The sequence below is a fragment of the Heptranchias perlo genome, chromosome 25, assembly GCF_035084215.1.
Source record: "Heptranchias perlo isolate sHepPer1 chromosome 25, sHepPer1.hap1, whole genome shotgun sequence".
Taxonomy (NCBI): Eukaryota; Metazoa; Chordata; class Chondrichthyes; order Hexanchiformes; family Hexanchidae; genus Heptranchias; species Heptranchias perlo.
Window position 1 is genome coordinate 44,952,256 of NC_090349.1, and position 24,290 is coordinate 44,976,545.

Below are 24,290 nucleotides of genomic sequence, written 5' to 3' on the forward strand. Positions count from 1 at the left end.
GTTCTTCAAGACAGAGTCGGTCTCATGTGGTGTTGTATATTTGTGTTGCCAACTCTGGTTGGACGTATCCCTGGAGGTTTCATCACATGACCTCCAGTCTCCAACTGGCCCCGCCCAGTCAAACATCCTTTTCCCTCATCTCCAATATTTCTATAACTCAGAAATGAAAGTGTTTAAAGAAATAGAATAATGCTCATAATTTTTTTAATGCCCTGATGATTTTTCTCCCTGGGTTTGACCGCAGCAGTGTCCAGGAAATTAATCTTCAATTCTTGGAGATTCCAACGCAATCCTGGAGGTTTGGCGAGCCTAGTTATATATAATTAGCTATGACCAACTAGGGCCTAAATTTAACATTGTTGCACCTGTTTTATAGGCGTAAAATGGGTGCGACGATAACTAATTTAGCAGGCTTTAAGGGCTTTTAGGCCACTGCTAAATTGGTCGGGGCCTATTTTTAGGAGGTCCTGACGGCTGCCTGAAATGAGGACCTGCCTCACTTCAATATTAAAATGAGGCTCCTCCTCCTTCTCTGCCTTTTGAGGATCGATGGGAGACCCCCTCATAAAAAGGCCCCAAAACTTTGGAAAATCTTTGGTTTTTGCAGAGTCAGGGGGAGCAGGTGTGGCCAGAGCTCGATCGACAGCACTCCCGGGATCAGTGCACTTAGGCCACGCTGCTGTGTCTTTATGTGACAAGTGCATAGACCGCACGTAAATCAGGCACAAAACAAGGAATACAGGGAGTGATGTACAAATAGGCTTCCACTTACCTCATGTCTGCACGGCTTTTAGCCTGAAACAGCAGTCTGTCTTGTAAAACAAATCCATTCTGAAGCTTATAATTAGCAGGAAGAAAGCACTTGCATTTTTCATCTATCTTCTTAAGTCATACACAGTAAACTCAACCCAACAAGGCAGTGGCATTCAGCAGTACCTTATTCAATGAGTAATAGTTAATAAGTTTCCTGGATGCATGCAGACAATGTTCTATGGTTCTTTGAGAAAAGATCTGTAGAAGGGCTTTTAGCCTGAAGCATTCTCCTGGCACACATTTCTCTCCATTAACTGGACTTTTGTTACAGTGTTGGCCTCCTGCAAACCCACAGCTGCCAAAGCTCTATCAGAGTAAATGATTGTAGTGGTGTGATGGTGTTAACGATGACACTCGTCATTTCTCAAAAGGATTGTTCCAGAATTATCGTCAGCCAATCTCTTGAGTGGAGCTGTTGGCTTTTATAGGCCGACATGATTGGTTTAGGTACATAATTTCCAGCCACTTACTTCATCAGGCAAAAGTGACACTGTACAAGCTGTCATTATCGTGTTTTTAATCTTTGCGCAGAGCAGAATGTCTTGTAGGTCTCGATATAAATATACCACAAATACATAAATCACTAGGAGTCAGTGGACAAGTGCACAAAATAAATTAAAAGGCTAAAGGAATGTTGGCCTTTATCTCAAGGGGGCAGGTATACAAAGGGGAGGAAGTTATGTTACAATTCTGATTAGACACCATTTGGAGATACTGCATTCAGTCCTGGGCACCGCATCTCAGGAAGGGTATATTGGCTTTGGAGGGGGCGCAGCGCAGATTCACCAGAATGATACCAGGGCTAAAAGGGTTAAATTATGAGGACAGGTTGCACAGACTAAGTTTGTGTTCCCTTAAGAACATAAGAACATAAGAAATAGGAGCAGGAATAGGCCATACGGCCCCTCGAGCCGGCTCTGCCATTCAATCAGATCATGGCTGATCTTCAACCTCATCTTCACTTTCCTGCCTGATCCCCATATCCCTTGATTTCGCTAGAGTCCAAAAATCTGTCCATCTCAGCCTTGAATATATTCAACGACTCAGCATCCACAGCCCTCTGGGGTAGAGAATTCCAAAGATTCACAACCATCTGAGTGAAGAAATTCCTCCTCATCTCAGTCTTAAATGGCCGACCCCTTATCCTGCGACTATGCCCCCTAGTTCTAGACTCTCCAGCCAGGGGAAACAACCTCACAGCATCTACCCCATCAAACCCCCTCAGAATCTTATATGTTTCAGTGAGATCACCTCTCATTCTTCTAAACTCCAGAGAGTATAGGCCCATTCTACTCAATCTCTCCTCACAGGACAACCCTCTCATTCCAGGAATTAATCTAGTGAACCTTCGTTGAGCCGCTTCTAAGGCAAGTATATCCTTCCTTAGATAAGGAGTCTAAAACTGAACACAGTGCTCCAGGTGAGGTCTCACCAAAGCCCAGTACAATTGTAGTAATTGTACATTGGGTATAGAAGATTAAGGAGTGATCCAAATGAGGTGTTTAAGATAATTAGATAGGGTAGATAGAGAGAAACGATTTCCTCTGGTGAGGAGTCCAGAAAAAAGGGGCATAACCTTAAAATTAGAGCTAGGCTGTTCAGGGGTGATGTCAGGAAGCCCTTCTTCACACAAAGGGGAGTGGGAAATCTGGAACTCTCTCCCCCAAAAAGCTGTTGATGCTGGGGGTCAATTGAAAATTTCAATTTGTTGGGCAAAGGTATTAGGGGTTACAGAACCAAGGCAGCAGATGGAGTTAAGATACAGATCAGCCATGATCTAATTGAATGGCAGAACAGGCTCGAGGGGCTGAATGGCCTCCTCCTGTTACCATTCAAACTGCAGGAGAATGTAACAGATAGCCGGAAGGAAATGTTTTGTTGTTTCTCTTCCCAGATAACATTGAGTTTACAGCCTTGATATTGTCTTTTAATACATCAAAGATTACCAGAGAATTTTATAGAATCATAGAATCTTACAGAACAGAAGGAGGCCATTCGGCCCATCGTGCTTGTGCCGGCTCTTTGAAAGAGCTATCCAAAAAGTCTTCACTCCCCCCCTGCTCTTTCCCCAGAGCCCTGCAATTTTTTCCACTTCATGTATTTATCCAATTCCCGTTTTGAAAGTTATTATTGAATCTGCTGAGAGCTGCGTTTTCCTTGCAGCCCCGACCCCAAATACACCCCGTAACCATTGGTGGCTGCTTTCCCCACCACACAGCACAATGACACCCATCACCCCCCCGACCCACTGAAAGGAAAGGAGAAAAAGAGCAAAGGAGAGAAGTGAAAAGATGATTTAATGGGAGATAAACAGAAGAAAAGAGAGAGACAGAAGAGGAGAGACAGAAAAAGAAGCAGAACCAAAAAGACGGCAGAGATAGGTGAAGGAAACCACGTTCTCTAACATACATTGAGCCACATCATAGGCGATCGACTGGTAATATATTAAAAATCTTACAACTGCCTGCACTTTCTGTCAGCTTTTTCCATTATAAATTCCAATGTCCACATTTATTCTGGGAACTGCTTTTGTAAACTCGGTCAACTTGTAATTACACCGTCTCAACAGTGGAGGCGCTGCAGCACCACCACTGGCGGGAGGGTGTAATTACAATGTGACAGGTTTACATAGGCAGTCTCTATTTTAAATGCGGAATTTAATGGAAATGTAAAAGTAAGGAGAGAATATATAACTTCAAAAAAGAGGTCCAATTATCCTGCATCTTCGAACCCTGCTTCACCTGAAGATGCTCTGGAGTCTACATTCATTAACACCCCAAACCAGGGCTGATTTCGGCAGAGCGCAGAGAGAACGTAGAGGTCCGGAGACCAAACTAAATTTGTCCTCGAGCCTCATCATCATAATTCAGGAGAGCTGCGGACACCCAAACGAGCCCACGTCCTAGGGTGATGCAAGGATGTCGCTACACACAAAGGGTGGTAGAAGTTTGGAACTCTCTTCCGCAAACGGCAATTGATACTAGCTCAATTGCTAAATTTAAATCTGAGATAGATAGCTTTTTGGCAACCAAAGGTATTAAGGGATATGGGCCAAAGGCAGGTATATGGAGCTCGATCACAGATCAGCCATGATCTTATCGAATGGCGGAGCAGGCACGAGGGGCTGAATGGCCTACTTTTTTTTTTTCTTTTTCTTTTTCTTTTTTTTTTCCTTTTCTTTCTTTTTTTTCCTCTTTTTTTTTCTCTCCTTCTCCCTCCCTCCCTCTCGATGGTTCTACTCTCTGTTCACCTCTCCTCTCCGTTCTCCTCTCCTCTCCGTGCTCTGCACCTGCTTGCAGCACTTCCGCAGGGCCACACTCGATTGGCCTGCAATTGGCCCACCAATGCAGCAAGGCCCCAGCACACTGCTCACAGGCCTCTCTCCGTGGGAGACGTGCGGATGTTGTCAGAGTCCGTGGCCCACGGACTCTGCCTCAGGCTGATTGGCACAGACAATTACTGCCAGTTAACAGCGCTGCAATAACAAGGGGGAGTCGGTTTTTTACTTTTTTTTTTCTTTACCAAATTAGGCCCCCCTTTTATAAGAAGTGGGGGTGTGGGGTGTGCTTAAGAACTAAAACCCAAAAAAACCAAAACCAAGTGTTCAAATTAAAACTTTACTGAATGGCCTACTCCTGTTCCTATATTCCTATGTTCCTATGTCTCATCTGAATATTTGAGGTCACTTGGGGATGGGGGGGGGGGGAGGGGGGAGGGGGGAGATGGGATTTCCAGCGGCAACAGCCCGCAGACGGCTGCCGGCATTTTGACTGCACTTTTATTTTGGAGAGGGGAGGACGATGGAGGTAGCAGCACATCGCACCTTTTGCGGCTAAAGTTCAGACAGGTAGACAGCCGAGTGGTCCCGGGTGGAAGGTCAGGGTTCCCCCAGGAAATAAATGGAGGATTTCCTCGTAGCCCTCCCTTGCTGAACCCGTTTGGAATGGGAGCTGAGTGACGAGTGTGCTTCTCAAGTATTCCAGCCACATTATGAGGAAGGGGCCTCATTTGCTTTGGAAATGGTGGCTTACCATACCTTGCACGTAGTTGGTGTGCAGGTTTCTAATGTCCAAAGACTTACCCACCCACATTTCTTTGCAACACATCAAGCGTGAAGTAGGCCTCAGGCCTCCTGGTGTCCGCCCATGGCTCAGTGAGCAGCACTCTCACCTCTGAGCCAGAAGGTCGGTGGTTCAAGTCCCACTCCTAAGACTTGAGCACAAAATCCAGGCTGACGCTCCCAGTGCCAGTACTGAGGGAGTGCTACGCTGTCAGAGGTGCCGTCTTTTTTGGATGCGACGTTAAACCGAGGCCCACATCTGCCCTCTCAGGTGGAGGTACAAGATCCCACGGCCACTATTCGAAGAAGAGCAGGGGAGTTCTCCCCAATACCCGACGAACTGGTCAATATTTATCCCTCAACCAACATCACTAAAAAAACAAATAATCTGGTCATTATTTCATTGCTGTTTGTGGGATCTTGCTGTGCGCAAATTGGCTGCCGTGTTTCCTACATTACAGCATTTCAGAAGTACTTCATCGGCTGTAAAGTGCTTTGGGACATCCTGAGGGATGGGCTCTACCCGACCCAATTTCTGCACCATTAAGTCTCCCACAGTTTGTCAAGGAGGAGGCTTTCAACAGGCACAAAACTGCCAATGGGGTTCGGCTTCTCGTTATAGAAACCGCCCGATTTCCATTCCCGTTGAAATTAACGGAATGAAAATCTGCCGCTTCAGTTACGCACCTGGGCGGTAAGTTGTAAATTTAGCCCACGCAGCCCTGGGGAAAACCGTAAGTTACAACGGTCAGAAGAAACCAATCCAACCAGCGGTAATTCTGGATGGGAGGATGGTTTGGGAGGCTTGTTTTTCTGCCATCACTTCCATGTTGGAATGTTTGTTATGTAACAAAAAAAAAAGGGTTCAGCGATGGTAACACGGTGCGAGAAAATTCAAAATCGGGTATCTCCTGCAGAAAGGAATTGTTGAATCCCAAACATGGCTCCTAATTACGGGAAAATGTCAAAAAAAAAACTGAGCAGTGACATTCGACAGAGGAAGCAGCAACCAGCAGGGTGTGAGGGCAATGGGAGAGTTACTGAGGGATAAGGGCACTCAAAGTAACCAGCTGTCCCACCTAAACTGAGACATCAATGTCGCTCCATTAAAAAACGTGCTTGTTTGCAAATGTGTGGCAGAGTGTGAGCGAAAGGCGAGAGCAAAGCCGAAGCCGTTGACTGTGAAACCTGTCAGTTTGTGGTAGATTGGAAGACCTGCAGCTCTCTCAGATTCTTATCCTCCACCTTGAGCTCAAGCCCTTTTACCCCGAGCAGGAGGAGTTTTCGATACTGAAAAGAAATCTCTTAGTGAGACACAGAAGTTCCCACTCTGTGCTGACAGTTAAGTGGCTGGTGTCTGTGTTTGGGTCACGATGATATCTTTCTAAAAATGGAATCTACCAGCTGGGGTCTGAGCTGATGGTGATCAGTTCGAGCACTCAGGCCTCTTTCTTTCCAAATCTCCAGATAGAGATGGAGAGGTAGAGAGGGAGAGAGAAAGATAAAGATAGCTAGAGATTGAGAGAGAGATAGATAGATAGAGATAGATGGATAGATATATGGATAGGTAGATCGATAGAGCGAGATAGATAGATAGATGATAAAGATAGAGAGATAGATAGAAATAGAGAGAGATAGTGAGCGATATGGAGAGAGAGAAATAGATAGATGATAAAGATGGGTAGAGAGATAGATAGAAAGAGAGATAGGAAGATGGATAGAGAGATAAAGAAATAAATAGAGAGAGATAGAGATAAATAGAGAGAGAGATAGAGAGAGATGATAAAGATAGATGGAGGGAGGGATGGATGGATGGAGAGATGGAGGGATGTTTTATGGGGAAAGGGCGGGAAAGTGGAGTTGAGGTAAAAATCAGATCAGCCATGATCTCATTAAATGGCGCAGCAGGCTCGAGGGGCCGAATGGCCTACTCCTGCTCCTATCTCTTATGGTCTTATGGAGGGATGAGACGAATTACACCCAAATGAGTCCAGCTCCTAGTACACTACCGCACCCCACACTTTTTGCGTTACCTAAGGAAAGATATACTTGCCTTAGAGAGGGTGCAATGAAGGTTCACTAGATTGATTCCTGGGATGAGAGGGTTGTCCTATGAGGAGGGATTGAGTAGAATGGACCTACATTCTCTGGAGTTTAGAAGAATGAGAGGTGATCTCATTGAAACGTATAAAATTCTTAGAGGGCTTTACAGGGTAGATGCTGAGAGGCTGTTTCCCCGGCTGGAGAGTCTAGAACTAGGGGTCACAGGCTCAAGATAATGGTCGGCCATTTAGGACTGGGATGAGGAAAATTTCTTCACTCACAGTGTTGTGAATCTTTGGAATTCTCCACCCCAGAGGGCTGTGGATGCTGAGTCGTTGAATGTATTCAAGACTGAGATCGATAGATTTTTGGACTCTAGGGGAATCAAGGGATATGGGGATAGGGCGGGAAAGTGGAGTTGAGGTAGAAGATCAGCCATGATCTGACTGAATGGCGGAGCGGGCTCGAGGGGTCGTACGGCCTACTCCTGCTCCTAGTTCTTATGTAATAGTAACTACACATCTAGGGCCTGCGTCACGCTGGGGAAGCCAGAAAGGTTGGTTGGTTGGTGGCCTGATTTCACCAGGCATCCCGGCTGGTGATGAGCCTCCGGGCCTCGGAGGGGCTGGGACCATGGGAACTCCCAACACAGGGAGCTCCTTGGCTCTGCCCCCTTCTTTATCAAAAGGCCTTGTTTAGGGCGGAGAGACGATCCGCCCCCGCAAGGGCCCCATTTGCATGTTTTTTCCTCAACCTGTAAAGAGCCTCTCGTTGAGCAGCAGTGCGGCCTGAAAAGGGGTTGTGGAAATCTGGAACTCCCTCCCCCCATAAAACTGGGGGTCAATTGGACCTTTCAAGACTGAGTTCGATAGATTTTTGTTGGGTAAGGGTATCAAGAGATATGGAGCAAAGGCAGGTAAATGGAGTTGAGATTCAGATCAGCCATGATCTAATTGAATAGCAGAATAGGCCCGAGGGGCTGAATGACCACTTCTGTTGCCAATGTTCCTAAAAAAAAACCAACATTTTTATTCACGGCGAATCTGACCCGTGCACCTGATTTTACAACCCACGTTCCTGGGCCAGTGCAACCTCGTAAATCCATCCTCAAAAGTCCAAGATTTCTCCTCGATTGATCAGCTGAAGTTATAGTAAAAATAACAATGATTTGTTGCACACATACTCTTTGTTGTGTTGTGGAAGGGTTTTGAGTCAAATTATTGCCCTGACTGGTTTCATGTGAAAATTATTCATTTGAGGGTATCACAGAACATGCTTGTGACTATTTTTCTCCTTCCAAGATTATATATCTTTTTTATATATCTTCCAAGATAATATATAGTTTTAAAATCACAGTGGACTCTAAAACAGCCAGTTGTACTTACAAGCTGTGAATAAAACTCGGACATGTCCGGCATCAAGAAAAGGGAACCTGCAAGAGCTGACAACAAGTGGCTGTACAAATGCCCTCAGAGTGACAGCAGTGAATATGTGACAATTGTGATGGTATCAAGCAGAGGGTTGTTAGGGCCAGAATCAATGGGGGAAGCAGAATTCAAAATCCCTTTTAAAAGGGAAGTGGATAATAATTCAAAGAAGGAAAAATAAAAATAATATGGGGAAAGGGTAGGAGTATGGGACTAAGTTTCAGAGACCTGATAAAAGAAAGAACTTGCATTTCTATAGCGCCTTTCACATCCCCAGGATGTCCTAAAGCGCTTTGCAGCCAATGAAGTACCTTTTGAAGTGCAGTCACTGTTGTAATGTAGGAAATGCAGCAGCCAATTTGTGCACAGCAAGCTCCCACAAACAGCAATGAAATAATGACCAGATAATCTGTTCTCGTGATGTTGGTTGAGAGATAAATATTGGCCCAGGACACCGGAGAGGACTCCCCTGCTCTTTTTCAAAATTGTGGCCGTGGGATCTTTAACGTCCACCTGAGAGGACGTCTCTTCCAAAAGATTAGCAGTTACACTGCGAATGCTTCTGAATTTAATAGTTATGTTTAAGGTGTTTGCTACCAGCTGCTCCGTAGTGTTGGTTACCAGATAATGGATTTCACTATCTGAAAGCACACAGCACTGGGAGCCGCAGCTATTAGCCTGAAGATTTTAACTTGATTTCAATGTCACATCATGGCTTTCACTTTCTCATCACTTTCTACTGTACTGATACCAGTCGCTAAGAAGTTGCTTGCCATCTTTTCTATATCTGATTTGCACCAAGGAGGTGGAGCATCTCATAACTCGAGCTTACACACTTCATGGTAAAATATCTGAAAACATTTACCAGGCTCATAGCCAAATTAAGCAAAGCTCAGAGTGGCTGTACAGAATCCTCGTTGACTAGGCATCAGCACTGCAATTGAACATTAAATTGGCATAATGCCTTACAGTCATTCCACAGCCTCGCATTCTTCCCCACAGCTTCCCGAATTTAATTTAAGTGTCGGGACTGATAAAAACCTGTGTAAACTCTAGGCTTCTGTGGAAATAGCAGCAACATAATGACAGAGCAGGTCCTATTATCTAGCATATTAGAAGACCTGTAACTCTGAAGCTGTTGTCCAAAAGCCAGAACACTTTGTGAATATATTGCAGGGTTTCACACTGGTGACCGGCAGCTTCAAAGTACAAACAGGCAGGCAGCAATTTCTTTTCTATTATTAGTTGATTTCTTGTGACATTTCTTGTGATAGGTTGGATGATGCACTGTTTTATAAGGGCAGGTAATGCATGTATAATACAATGTATTACTCTGTATAATGCACAATGTATTACTCTGTATAATGCACAATGTATTACTCTGTATAATGCACAATGTATTACTCTGTATAATACAATGTATTACTCTGTATAATGCACAATGTATTACTCTGTATAATACAATGTATTACTCTGTATAATACACAATATATTACTCTGTATAATGCACAATGTATTACTCTGTATAATGCACAATGTATTACTCTGTATAATACAATGTGTTACTCTGTATAATGCACAATGTATTACTCTGTATAATACAATGTGTTACTCTGTATAATGCACAATGTATTACTCTGTATAATACAATGTATTACTCTGTATAATGCACAATGTATTACTCTGTATAATGCACAATGTATTACTCTGTATAATACAATGTATTACTCTGTATAATGCACAATGTATTACTGCGTATAATACAATGTATTACTCTGTATAATGCACAATGTATTATTGTGTATAATACAATGTATTACTCTGTATGATGCACAATGTATTACTCTGTATGATGCACAATGTATTATTGTGTATAATACAATGTATTACTCTGTATGATGCACAATGTATTACTCTGTATGATGCACAATGTATTACTCTGTATAATACAATGTATTACTCTGTATAATACAATGTATTACTCTGTATAATATTCAATGTATTACTCTGTATAATACACAATGTATTACTCTGTATAATACACAATGTATTACTCTGTATAATGCACAATGTATTACTCTGTATAATACAATGCATTACTCTGTATAATGCACAATGTATTACTCTGTATAATGCACAATGTATTACTCTGTATAATACAATGTATTACTCTGTATAATGCACAATGTATTATTGTGTATAATACAATGTATTACTCTGTATGATGCACAATGTTTTACTCTGTATAATACAATGTATTACTCTGTATAATGCACAATGTTTTACTCTGTATAATACAATGTATTACTCTGTATAATGCACAATGTATTACTCTGTATAATACAACATATTACTCTGTATAATGCACAATGTATTACTCTGTATAATACAATGTATTACTCTGTATAATACACAATGTATTACTCTGTATAATGCACAATGTATTACTCTGTATAATACACAATGTATTACTCTGTATAATATACAATGTATTACTCTGTATAATGCACAATGTGTTACTGCGTATAATACAATGTGTTACTCTGTATGATGCACAATGTATTACTCTGTATAATACAATGTATTATTCTGTATAATGCACAATGTATTACTCTGTATAATACACAATGTATTACTCTGTATAATGCACAATGTGTTACTGTGTATAATACAATGTGTTACTCTGTATGATGCACAATGTATTACTCTGTATAATACACAATGTATTACTCTGTATAATGCACAATGTATTACTCTGCTTCTGAGTTGAAGCCAGATCCCCAGAATGCCATAAAGTCTAATTGCCATTCAGTAAACCCTGGGTGAGGTTACTCAGAGTTTAATTGTTCTTCGGGCTGCAGGTCAGATGAAATGCCTGGCTTTCTGTTTTAAGTGTTATTGATAAGGCTGTTAAAAAAGCATACGGGGTCCTGGGCTTTAAAAACAGAGGCGTAGAGTACAAAAGCAGGGAAGTTATGGTAAATCTTTATGAATCACTGGTTAGGCCTCAGCTGGAGTATTGTGGCCAATTCTGGGCACCAAGCTTTAGGAAGGATGTCAAGGCCTTAGAGTGGGTGCAGAAGAGGTTTACTAGAATGGTACGAGGGATGAGGGACTTCAGTTACATGGAGAGACTGGAGAAGTTGGGATTGGTTTCCTTAGAACAGAGAAGGTTAAGGGGAGATTTAATAGAGGTGTTCAAAATTATGAAAGGTTTTGACAGAGTAAATAAGGAGAAACTGTTTCCAGTGGCAGAAGGGTCGGCAACCAGAGGACACAGATTTAAGGTGATCGGCAAAAGAGCCAGAAGTGAGATGAGGAGAATTTTTTTACGCAGTGAATTATTACGATCTGCCTGAAAGGGAGGTGGAAACAGATTCAATAGTGACTTTCAAAAAAGGAACTGTATAAATACGAAGGGGAAAATATTGCAGGGCTATGGGGAAAGAGCAAGGGGAGTGGGACTAATTGGATAGCTCCTCAAAGAGCCAGCACAGGCACAATGGGCTGAATGGCCTCCTTCTGTGCTGTAAGATTCTATGATCAGTCAATGGTTTTGATTCCTGTGCCAATAAATTACTTTTAAATGCCGGGGAGTCTTTCTATACAGTCCAAATGATTGGCTCTGTTTTTAAAAAATGTCTTTAGTGTGACACAGAAATTTGAAGGTGTGACATAGGAAGCGTGACAGACACAGATGTGTGCCAGATGTGTTGTTTGTGTTATATTACCAGTGGATTTCCCACGGAATCGTTTCAAAGAAGTTAAAGAATGTGGTGTTTTATAAGGGTCGGGCGGTAGTATTTCTGTGGAGCCTCTCCTGACATCCCGCTGTAAGTTTGGCTGAAATCCCAGCAGATTTACGCTAGTTCCGGGCCCGGGGCAATCCTCACTCTTCCGATGGAATTACGGCGGGAGATTAGGAGAAACCCCAGGCCCCGTGGAAATTCTACCCAAGGACGATTGTGCGATTATAGTTTTCGTGGTGATGGGAATAAAGTAAGTTTGGGGTTAAAAAAAAAGGAAGAAGTAAATTGTACATAAAAATTTTGTAAAAAATTTTATGGAAGAATTTGATGAAATTGTATGCTTGGATTAGAATAAATTTGAGACTAATTATAATAAATATGACTTTGATTAAGAGTGACTGAGAAGACTGACTGAAAAATGTGACAGAAAGAATTGCAGGAATTCTTATGCTAAGAGAAAGTGTTCAATATACTCAAAACTTTTAATGCATTTTAGATGGACAGATACCACGGGTAAATAACAAACAAAGACTTGCACCTTTGATGACCTCAGGACAATCAATGAAGTACTTTTGAATTGTAGTCACTGTTGTAACGCGGCAGCCAATTTGCTCACAGCAAGGTCCCACAAACAGCAATGTGATAATAACCAGATTATCGGTTTTTGTTCAGTGATGTTGGCTGAGAGATAAAATTTGCTAGGACACCAGGGACAACACACCTGCTCCTCTTCAAATAGTGCCATGAGATCTTTCACCTCTACCTGAGAGGGCAGACAGGGCCTCAGTTTAATATCTCATTCAAAAGACAGCACCTCTGTCACAATGCAGCACACCCTCAGTACTGCACCGAAGTTTCAACCTAGATTTGTGCTCAAGTCTCTGGAGTGGGACTTGAACCCACAACCTTCTGACTCAAAGGGAAGGGTGCTACCCACTGAGCCACAGCTGACCGTGGACACGTAGCTACATAGATAGAGATTAGTATTAACCCTTAGCTCCTTACTTACTTAGAGATGGAATCTCACCATCAGTATCTCTATATAAAAATCCAATGTGACTCGTACTTTGACATCTGTGTACTGTTTCTCTTTGTTTCGATATATATTACTGGCACACCGAAAGAATTGGCTTCGAGGAGTTACTATGCACAACAGTGCAAAGAACAGTGTTAACATACACACAGTGAAATGGCAAAACTCAGGGAAGCATTAATCACTATTAATTTAGCTTCTTAACAGAGTCCTTGAAAGTACACTGTGAATATTAGTTTACGAATGCTTAATGTCAACGTTTGAATGCCCTCTCTCTGCTAGTTTTGCAGTGGCATTAACCTGTTTATTTTAAATGGGTTGACACATTATTTAAAAGAGAGGACAAAGGAATTTCAGGCAAATGTATTCAGCGCACGTTATTTTTAATACAGCCTTTATCGGGTTCATTAACATTTCCAAACCAGCCCTCTGACCAAATGATGCAATCAGCAGTTGTAATTAAAGAAAAAGTGAACATGCAGTTAGATAGGAAGCAGAATACTGCGGATTCTGGAAATCTGAAATAAAAACAGAAAATGCTGGAAATACTCAGCAAATGAGGCAGCATCTGTGGAGAGAGAAAGAATTAACGTTTCAGGTCGATGACCTTTCATCAGAACTGTCCTGACGAAGGGTCTTTGACCTGGAACGTTAACTCTGTTTCTTTCCCCACGGATGCTGCCTGACTTGCTGAGTATTTCCAGCATTTTCTGTGTTTAATGCAGTTAGATAGTTCCTTTCACCTCCCAAAGCACTTCACAGCCAATGAAATTAAAGAAAATATTTAACCGAAAAACCAATAGGAACAGGAAGGAAAGTCTTTCCCAAAGAAATGAAAGCAATTTTTAATTCGTTCTAACTGGTTTTTAAAGTCAGCCTTAAATGGCCATCAGGCCCCCTATTTGCATATGCAAAGGGTCTAATGCCTGTTTCAGGCGCACGCCCCCTGGACGCCTTTACTAATATGGCAGGTGGCGCACTTCCTGCGTGGAATGAGCGTGCGCGCACTGCCCGCCATATTGGACACTTGGGCGCCCGTTTTACGCCTGTAAAATGAGCACGGTGCGATCCAAATTTGAAGCTGTGATGACCTGACAGCTAATGGGTCTTTTACAGAGCTGGGAGTACAAACTAGTGAACCTACGCACTAAGATATTTCGCAAGGTAACGCTGATTCCATTTTAAAACTAATCATGTACTGCACAGCATTCTCAGAAACACACCATCAAATCAGAGGCACGTAGTTCCAACTGCTTTTCCACGGGTTATATAACAATTCATTAAGTTTGCGAGAAAAAAATGTTGCACTAAAATCGAATCAAGAAAGGAAGAACTTGCATTTATATAGCGTCCCTCATGACCTCAGGACGTCCCAAAGCGCTTTACAGACAATTGAGTAATTTTGAAGTGAAGTAAAGTAGGAAACACAGAGCCATTTAGCACACAGCAAGGCCTCACAGATAGCAATGCCATAATGACCAGGCTGAGGGATAAATATTTTTATATAGTTCTAGCGTCGTTATGCCGCGAGTATAAAATTACGGTAAACATGTCGATACAACTAGAGATACGTTCAAAATTTTGTACCTCTGGTTATAGGGTGCGACTTGTATCTTTTGGCGTTGGACAGTGTTTTTGAATGAGCTATGTGGCATGTTCTGGCTTGTAAATAGAGTTAATTTTAATCTGCTTACACCTGTGTCGTGAGGCGTGAAGTTTTAATTTTTGATGTAATCAAGACTTTTTGTCATTAACAAAGTGAATCTCTGGAGTCAGGCTGGAATCCCACGCCCTTTTGGAATTAGCAACCCTATTTGCATGTTATAATTTCAACTTTTGGCTTAATTAGCTACTTGCTACTGAGGCCAAGATTATAACAACTGTTGAAGGGGAATTGGATCTGTGTTTTAGAAAGAATATAAAAGGGAAAGGGCAAGCAGTCAGAGTGCACAGTTCCAGTGCAAGAGCTAGCACCAGCACAGGCACGATGGCCTCCTTCTGCACTGTAATTTCTATGATTCCATGAGTTAATATCACAATTTAAAAGCTAGCTATCTGGAAATTAGTTTGGGAATTTGCTTCTGTTCCAAAGCCGGCCAATAAAATTCCCTACAAGGTTGAATGAAGCCAATGGGTTTCTGCAATACTTTCACATTCACCTCACCTGGACCTATATGGAATTTATCAGCTCATTCTTATTCTTAGGCCGACGAGCAATGTCTCATTATAGCGTGAAGTCATGCCAGAGAAAGTGAAAGCATTGAGGCCAAAAATGGAATTAAAAACCTGGAATTAAAGAAAGAACTTGCATTTATATAGCGCCTTTCGTGACCTCAGGACATTCCAATGCGCTTTACAGCCAATGAAGTACTTTTTGAAGTGTAGCCACTGTTGTAATGTAGGAAACGCAGCAGCCAATTTGTGCACAGCAAGATCCCACAAATGATAAATGACCAGATCATCTGTTTTAGATGTTGGTTAGGGGATAAGTATTGGCCCAGGACACCGGGAAGATCTCCTCTGCTCTTCTTTGAAATAGTGCCATGGGATCTTTTACATCCATCTGAAAGGGCAGACGGGGCCCTCGGTTTAACGTCTCATCCGAAAGATGGCACCTTTGACAGTGCAGCACTCCCTCGGGAGCTCGTGAATAATAGAGATTTGCAGCCTCTAAGTAACATAGATTCTTCATTTAGTACCAAACTAGCTCTTTGCCTACATTCAGGATGACAGGAGAAGGATATTTAGATCTGACGAAAGGTGCACAGTTCTGGTAGAGGGGTCCAAATGATCTACTTTAAAAGTGATTGAGCCTACAGTCCTTCGAGCAAATCAATGTTTAGTTGGAGATGCAAGAAGGAATTGCAGGATTCTGGTCCTTCAGTAACATCAGAGAGCATGATGGACGGCTTGTCCGCTATGTGCAGAAGCTTCTTGTCACAAGATCATGAGAAAAGGCAAAGGCTTCAAATAAAATAGTCATGGAAACCACGTCCAGCAACACAATAGTCCAGACGACTATCAGCAGGGTCTGAGTCAACAAAGCCGGGGCTGTGGTAAAGAAATGACTTTAAATCGACACCACTCGAATCAATTGCAAAAAACAACGATGACAGAAGGCTTTAATAACATAGGATGTACAGCACAGAAACAGGCCATTCGGCCCAACTGGTCAATGTCGGTGTTTATGCTCCACACGAGCCTCCTCCCTCCCTACTTCATCTCACCCTATCAATATATCCTTCTATTCCTTTCTCCCTCGTGTGTTTATCCAGCTTCCCCTTAAATGTATCTATGCTGTTTGCCTCAAATACTCCTTGTGGGAGCGAGTTCCACATTCTCACCACTCTCTGGGTAAAGAAGTTGCTCCTGAATTCCCTATTGGATTTATTAGTGACTCTCTTATATTTATGGCCCTTCGTTCTGGTCTCCCCCACAAGTGGAAACATCTTCTCTATGTCTACCCGATTAAACCCTTTCATAATCTTAAAGACCTCTATCAGGTCACCTCTCAGCCTTCTCTTTTCTAGAGAAAAGAGCCCCAGCCTGTTCAATCTTTCCTGATAGGTATAACCTCTCAGTTCTGGTATCATCCGAGTAAATCTTCTTTGCACCTTCTCCAGTGCCTCTATATCTTTTTTATAATACGGAGACCAGAACTCTTCACAGTACTCCAAGTGCGGACTAACCAAGGTTCTATACAAGTGTATCGGAACTCTGTCTCATTTTTAATCGGAGCTTGTTTGATGTAGACGTGAAAGTAAAGATGAGGTATTAGGCATGGCAGGGCACCTTCACTAAGGTGTGCACCCAGAATCAGGAGATTGTGAAGAAGAGAAGGCGTCAGGGGGACATCTAGAAACACCGGTAAAGAAAGAACGGAAGACGATGCCTCGGCCCAACTCCCTAGACTGAGGACCTGATCGACCCGAGCTCCTGAGAGCCACTTTCCAAGTTAAGGTTTTATTACTGTCATTCATTTCTTGTATAACCAGTGTCAGCTTTGTCAATAATATTAATCTTGAGTTGACAAAGTAACGTACGTTTATCTCTCTCTCTCCCTAATCAATGGTCCCTACAGGTTGAACTTATGATATGGAATGGATAGAAGTAATCTTTTTTTATTCATTCCTGGGATGTGGGCATCGCTGGCAAGGCCAGAATTTATTGCCCATCCCTAATTGCCCTTGAGAAGGTGGTGGTGAGCCGCCTTCTTGAACCGCTGCAGTCCGTGTGGTGACGGTTCTCCCACAGTGCTGTTAGGAAGGGAGTTCCAGGATTTTGACCCAGCGACGATGAAGGAACGGCGATATATTTCCAAGTCGGGACGGTGTGTGACTTAGAGGGGAACATGCAGGTGGTGTTGGTCCCACATGCCTGCTACACTTGTCCTTCTAGGTGGTAGAGGTCGCGGGTTTGAGAGGTGCTGTCGAAGAAGCCTTGGTGAGTTGCTGCAATGTATCTTGTAGATGGTACACACTGCAGCCACTGTGCACCGGTGGTAAAGGGAGTGGGTGTTTAGGGTGGTGGATGGGGTGCCAATCAAGCGGGCTGCTTTGTCCTGGATGGCGTTGAGCTTCTTGAGTATTGTTGGAGCTGCACTCATCCAGGCAAGTGGAGAGTATTCCATCACACTCCTGACATGTGCCTTGTAGATGGTGGAAAGGCTCTGGGGAGTCAGGAGGTGAGTCACTCGCCACAGAATACCCAGCCTCTGACCTGCTCTTGTAGCCACAGTATTTATATGGCTGGTCCAGTTAAATTTCTGGTCAATGGTGACCCCCTGGATGTTGATGGTGGGGGATTCGGTGATGGTGATGCCATTGAATGTCAAGACCTACAGAAGGTCACCTGGTCTAGTCTTTGTCCTCCTTGTCTTTACAAACACCGATTGGTTACTTGAAGGAAAACTCCTTGGTTGTTGCAAATTCCAATATGAACCCCCCTAGTTCTCTGTCTAGTGTTGAGGATGAATCCCGTCCGGTGAACGTAAGAATTCATACTGGAGCTGCCATTAACTACTGAGGTGACCTTACTGAGGCACTGGGACCTCGTGACATGGAGATCGGGGAAGTGACTCACTTGTCAATACAGGCAGATAAAACAGGTTCTGTCATCACAACTAAAGGCTGCAGAATCGGTATTACAAAATCAGAGGGCTCTCACTCTTTCTTTCAATCTCTCTGTATCTCTCTCTGGCTGCTCAAGACATAATAATGCAGGTTCTCAATCATGGGTTGGTCGATCTTTATCCTACTGCGCGCTCCTTATTTGATTTGTTTGGCTCATTCACTCCTATACACCGTGAAGTGACAATGCTATTCACTTGTGTCAGCTTTTATAGTCCCCACAATCTTTTCTTTGGAAAGTCCTAGGTGATTGTGGTAACTGTCCCAGACTAAGCAAGTTGCAGACCAAAGTTGCTGATTGTAAACCCACTCATAGATGATTAGTACGAGAGTAGAGCATTGTTGAGCTGTGTAGTACAAGTTCCTGCTTTAAGGACTTTTCACAGATCTAAATCACTCAAAGTCAGCTGTGTTTCTGAGAATGTTGCAGGCACATAACAGGAGTTGTTCAACAAAAGTCAGGATTGGAAATATCTACACCAATCCAACCTGCCATGACTTCACAAGGGTCAAACCTAGAAGCCAGTGAGACGTGGCCTGTATAATCTGCATTTGTTTCTTTGTTTAGAATCATAGAACAGTTACAGCACAGAAGGAGGCCAATCGGCCCATTGAGCCCATGCCAGCTCTCTGCTAGAGCAATCCTGCTAGTCCCACACTCTACCACCCTTTCCCCGCAGCTCTGCAAATTTTATCCAATTCACTTTTGAAAGCCACGATTGAATCTGCCTCCACCACCCCATCAGGCAGTGCATTTCAGATCTTAACCACTCGCTGTGTAAAAAAGTTTTCCCTCATGTCGCCTTTGGTTCTTTTGCCAATCACCTAAAATCTGTGTCCTCTGGTTCTTGACCCTTCTACCAATGGGAACGGTTTCTCTCTATCTACTCTGTCTAGACCCCTCTATCAAATCACCTTTTAACCTTCTCTGCTCTAAGGAGAACAACCCCAGCTTCTCCAGTCTATCCACGTAACTGAAGTCCCTCATCCCTGGAACAATTCTAGTAAATCTTTTCTGCGCCCTCTCCAAGGCCTTCACATCCTTCCTAAAGTGCGGTGCCCAGAATTGGACACAATACTCCAGTTGTGGCCGAACCAGTATTTTATAAAATTACTTCATAACTTCCTTGCTTCTGTACTCTATGCCTCTATTTATAAAGCCCAGGATCCCATATGCTTTTTTAAACACTTCCTCAACCTGCCCTGCCACCTTCAATGATTTGTGCACATATACCCCAGATCCCTCTGTTCCTGCACCCCCTTTAGAATATACTCTTTAGTTTATATTGCCTCTCCTCGTTCTTCCAACCAAAATGTATCACTTCACACTTCTCTGCGTTAAATTTCATCTGCCATGTGTCCGCCCATGCCACCAGCCTGTCTATGTCCTCTTGAAGTCTATCACTATCCTCCTCACAGTTTACTACACTTCCAGGTTTTGCGTCATCTGCAAGTTGTGAAATTGTGCTCTGTACACCCAAGTCCAAGTCATTAATATATATCATGAAAAGCAGTGGTCCTAGTACCGACCCCTGGGGAACACCCTAAACATTCACTCCCTTCACCACCGCCGCACTGTGGCTGCAGTGTGTACCGTCCACAGGATGACCTGCAGCAACTCGCCAAGGCTTCTTCGACAGCACCCCCCAAACCCGCGACCTCTACCACCTAGAAGGACAAGAGCAGCAGGTACATGGGAACAACACCACGCACGTTCCCCTCCAAGTCACACACCATCCCGACTTGGAAATATATCGCCGTTCCTTCATTGTCACTGGGTCAAAATCCTGGAATTCCCTTCCTAACAGTACTGTGGGAGAACCTTCACCACACGGACTGCAGCGGTTCAAGAAGGCGGCTCACCACCACCTTCTCAAGGGCAATTATAAACAATTTTACAACACCAAGTTATAGTCCAACGATTTTTATTTGAAATCTACAAGCTTTCGGAGGCTTCCTCCTTCTTCAGGTAAATGTCAGGAGCTCCTTGAAGCCTACGCATTTATACATCATAGAACAATACATGGTGTTTACAGACTGCCCCTGCAACTGCCCGTTGCCAAGGCAATCACCGTGTTCAGACAGAGAGGTGTCACCTACAGAACCCCCGAATACACATTCAACAAAAAAACAAACAGGAAAAAAAAACAGAGAGAGAGAGAGAGGCAGAAACATCCGGAAGGCAGAGAAAGCCAGCAAATGACCCATTATATTAAAAACAGATAGCTTTTGTTCGCTGGTGGGGTAACGTGTAGCGTGACATGAACCCAAGATCCCGGTTGAGGCCGTCCTCATGGGTGCGGAACTTGGGCAATTAGGGATAGGCAATAAATGCTGGCCTCACCAGTGACGCCCACATCCCATGAACGAATAAAAAAAAACCACTGTCCAAAAAATAACCATGATGTGGAGATGCCAGTGATGGACTGGGGTGGACAAATGTAAGGAATCTTACAACACCAGGTTATAGTCCAACAAATTTATTTTAAAATCACAAGCTTTCGGAGATTATCCCCTTCGTCAGGTGAACCGTTCACCACTACTCTCCGTTTCCTGTCACTTAGCTGATTTTGTATCCATGCTGTCACTGCCCCCTTTTATTCCATGGGCTTCAATTTTGCTGACCAGCCTATAATGTGACACTTTATCAAACGCCTTTTGGAAGTCCATATACACCACATCAACTGCATTGCCCTCATCAACCTTCTCTGTTGCCTCTTCAAAAAATTCAATCATTTAGTTAAACACGATTTGCCTTTAACAAATCCGTGCTGGCTTTCCCTAATTAATTCACACTTGTCCAAACGACTGTTAATTTTGTCCCAGATTATCGTTTCTAAATGTTTCCCCACCACCGAGGTTAAGATGACTGGCCTGTAGTTGCTGGGTTTATCCTTACACCCTTTTTTGAACAAGGGTGTAACATTTGCAATTCCTCTGGCACCACCTTCATATCTACGGATGTTTGGAAGATTATGGCCAGTAGCTCCGCAATTTCCACCCTTACTTCCCTCAGCAACTTAGGATGCATCCCATCCGGACCGGATGGCTTATCTACTTTAAGTACAGCCGGCCTTTCTACACCTCCTCTTTATCAGTTTTTAACCCATTCAGTATCTCAACCACCTCCTCTTTTACTGTGACTTGGGCAGCATCTTCTTCCTTGGTAAAGGCAGATGCAAAGTACTCATTTAGTACCTTAGCCATGCCCTCTGCCTCCATGAGTAGATCTCCTTTTGGGTCCCTAATCGGTTCCACCCCTCCTCTTACTACCCGTTTACTATTTATATGCCTATAGAAGACTTTTGGACTCCCTTTTATTGGCTGCCAGTCTATTCTCATACTTTCTCTTTGCCCCTCTTATTTCCTTTTTCACTTCCCCTCTGTACTTTCTATATTCTGCCTGGTTCTCACTTGTATTATCAACCTGACATCTGTCATACGCCCCTTTTCCTGTTTCAACTTACTCTCTATCTCTTTCGTTATCCAGGGAGCTCTGGCTTTGGTTGCCCTCCCTTTCCCCCTCATGCGAATGTACCTGGACTGTACCCGAACCATCTCCTGTTTAAAGGCCGTCCATTGTTCGATTACAGTTTTACCTGCCAATCTTTGATTCCAATTTCCCCGGGCCAGATCCGTTATCAACCCACTGAAATTGGCCCTCCTCCAATTCAGTATTTTTACTCTAGATTGCACCTTGTCCTTTTCCATAACTAATCTAAACCTTATGATCCTGTGATCGCTGTTCCCTAAATGTTCCCCCACTGACACTTGCTCCATTTGACCCACCTCATTCCCCAGGACCAGATCCAGCAATGCCTCCTTCCTCGTCGGGCCGGAAACGTACTGGTCAAGAAAGTTCTCCTGAACACACTTCAGAAATTCCTCCTCCTCTTTACCCTTTACACTATTACTATCCCAGTCTATATTAGGATAGTTGAAGTCCCCCATTATCACTACTCCACAGCTCTTGCACCTCTTTGTAATTTCCCTGCAAATTTGCTCCTCGATATCCTTCCCACTAGTTGGTCGCCTATAGAATATACCCAGTAGTGTAATGGCACCTCTATTGTTTCTTAACTCTAACCAAATTGAATCTGTCCTTGACCCCTCCAGGACATCCTCTCTCTTCAGCATTGCAATATTCTCCTTAATCAATACTGCCATTCTCCCCCTCCTTTCTTTCCTTCCCTATCTTTCCTGAATACCTTGTATCCAGGAATATTTAGTACCCAATCCGGCCCTTTTTTGAGCCAGCTCTTCATTATCGCCACGACATCATATTCCCATGTGACTACTTGCGACTGCAGCTCACCAACCTTGTTTACCAGGCTTTGTGTGTTTACACACATGCACTGTAAACCTATATTAGGCCTTCTTGTATTCTCTCTTAGTCTGATCCCACCTAATACTGTACTATTTCTTACTCCAGTGCTATCTGTCTCTCCCAATCCTTTGTGCACCTTGTTTCTCCTTTCTAATGCTACATCCTGGTGCCCATCCCTCTGCCAAATTAGTTTAAACCCTCCCCCACAGCATTAGTGAACCTCCCCGCGAGGACATTGGTCCCAGCTCTGTTGAAGTGCAAACCGTCCGGCCTGTACAGGTCCCACCTCCTCCAGAACTGATCCCAATGCCCCGGAAATCTAAAGCCCTCCCTCCTGCACCATCTCTCCAGCCACGCATTCATCTGCTTTATCCTCCTATTTCTATACTCACTAGTGCATGGCACCCAGAATAATCCGGAGATTATTACCTTTGAGGTCCTGCTTATTAATCTCTTTCCTAGCTCCCTAAAATCTGCCTGCAGGGCTTCATCCCTCTTTCTAACTATGTTGTTGTAACCGAAATGGGCCATAACCCCTGGCTGTTCACCCTCCCCCTTCAGCATGTTCTGCAGCTGCTCAGTGACATCCTTGACCCTGGCACCAGGGAGGCAACATACCATCCTGGAATCACATCTGCGGCCGCAGAAACGCCTGTCAGTTCCCCTAACTATGGAATTCCCTATTACTATTGCTTTCATGACCTTCCTCCTCCCACTGCTCCCACCCCTCCCCCACCCCCGGGACAGCTGAGCCACCCATGGTGCCGCGGACTTGGCTCGCGCTGTACTCTCCAGAGAAACCATCGCCCTCACCAGTAAAATACCGGTTAGAGAGCGAGATGCACTCAGGGCACTACCTGCCTGGTCCTCCTCGTCTGTTTGGCGGTCACCCAGTCGCTTGCAGCCTGCACCCTCTTAAGCTATGGGGTGACCACCTCCCGAAACGTGCTAGCCACGTAACTCTCTGCCTCGCGGATGCACTGCAGTGATGCCAACTACTGCTCGAACACCTCCAGCTGAAGAGACTTCCTGCACCTGTGGTCGTCCAGGACACGGGACCCCTCGGATCTAGGCCATCAGGTCCAGGGTATCTGTCAGCTTTATTCCCATTAGTTTGTCTCGTACTTTTTCTCGAGTGATATTAATTGTTTTAAGTTCCTCACTCTCATTTACCCTTTGGTTCCCCACTATTTTTGCTATGTTTTTTGTGTCTTCTACTGTGAAGTCAGATACAAAATATTTGTTTAATGTCTCTGCCATTTCCTGATTCCCCATTATAATTTAGAATCACAGAATCATAGAAGTTACAACATGGAAACAGGCCCTTCGGCCCAACATGTCTATGTCGCCCAGTTTATACCACTAAGCTAGTCCCAATTGCCTGCACTTGGCCCATATCCCTCTATACCCATCTTACCCATGTAACTGTCCAAATGCTTTTTAAAAGACAAAATTGTACCCGCCTCTACTACTGCCTCTGGCAGCTCGTTCCAGACACTCACCACCCTTTGAGTGAAAAAATTGCCCCTCTGGACCCTTTTGTATCTCTCCCTTCTCACCTTAAATCTATGTCCCCTCGTTATAGACTCCCCTACCTTTGGGAAAAGATTTTGACTATCTACCTTATCTATGCCCCTCATTATTTTATAGACTTCTATAAGATCACCCCTTAACCTCCTACTCTCCAGGGAAAAAAGTCCCAGTCTATC